The sequence below is a fragment of the Crocuta crocuta genome, unplaced genomic scaffold, assembly GCF_008692635.1.
Source record: "Crocuta crocuta isolate KB4526 unplaced genomic scaffold, BGI_CrCroc_1.0 scaffold149, whole genome shotgun sequence".
In the NCBI taxonomy this organism is placed as follows: Eukaryota; Metazoa; Chordata; class Mammalia; order Carnivora; family Hyaenidae; genus Crocuta; species Crocuta crocuta.
In genome coordinates, this window is record NW_027551561.1 from 2,405,890 (window position 1) to 2,406,981 (window position 1,092).

Genomic DNA, 1,092 nt, shown 5'->3' on the forward strand with positions numbered 1-1,092 from the left:
AAAAAAAAAAAAAAAAAAAAAAAAAAAAGAAAGGAAAAAAAAGCTTGCTGGTATTCACAGCTGCATCATTTTCCACAGCAGAGTTCTGGACACAAGCCAGATACTAGATGCCAGCAGAAGATCCAGGCAAACCTAACAGATATGTTGTGGCCTTAAGTTCTTAGCAGATCGTGTTCATACCTGGTGATGTGGGCAGGGACCAATGTTAGTCAACAGAGAAAACATACGCTTATATATGACCTCACAAAAAACTCGCCTGCGTGCCTGACAAGATGAGAAGATGGTCTGGTGAGAAACACCAGTGACAGCTTTAGGCCACGTTGCCCAGCAATCCTGTTATGGAAGCGGTAGGCCATTTCACAGGTGAGCAGCCCCGGGCTCAGAACAGTGTGAAAATCTGTCCAAGTTCATGCAGCACGTAAGTCATGGGTAGGTCTGACTCTAGAGCTACTGTATCCTTTTCCCAGACACGGAAGTGGCCAGAGCCTGGTTTCTGCAGTGCTCTTCCTTCCCCAAGTGGTGCTTAAGCGTGTAACTTCTACATACACATTTGGCTTCTCTGAAACGCACAGCAACAGGCCGGGGAGGGCAGGGCCCGGATAAATTCGCGGGGAGGCAGAGGGGGGCTTCGCGGCGCTGAAACCCGTCCCCAGCTAACCCAGGCAAGTATGATTCAGTGGCAGCACATCCTCCTCCAGAGGACTGTCCCACTGGCTAATCCATCTTTCTGCCTCGAGGAAGCTGCCTGGGGGGCTCTCTCGTTGCTGGGCTGGGGGGCTCTCTCTCCTGCCTCCCGCCGCCACCCAGGGAAGGCGGGATCTGTAGCTTGGCCTTTTCCGCAGGCTGCCAACTGAGCAAGGAACACACTCTCCTCAGAGAGGGAAATGTCACCGACTTGGCTTCCCAGAGCATGTCGTCACCACCCAGTCAGGTGGCTGAGCCCAGCAAGGCGGGGAGGCGGGAGCCGGCTCTCAGCAGAGGGAAAGCTGTGATGCGTCGGTGGGGGGGATACATTTGCTACCATTCAACGCTCGGGGACCAGAAACGTCATTTTTATTTATTATAAAATGTAATCTGCTTCAAGCTCTCGTC

The 1,092-nt window shown here is 52.4% G+C and overlaps 1 protein-coding gene across 4 annotated transcripts in view; it reads right to left on the bottom strand.

Moving 5' to 3' along the window:
• RPH3AL (rabphilin 3A like (without C2 domains)) overlaps positions 1-1,092 on the bottom strand; it is a 117,883-nt gene that overhangs the window by 54,829 nt on the left and 61,962 nt on the right. The gene's annotated exons all lie outside the window — the stretch shown is intronic.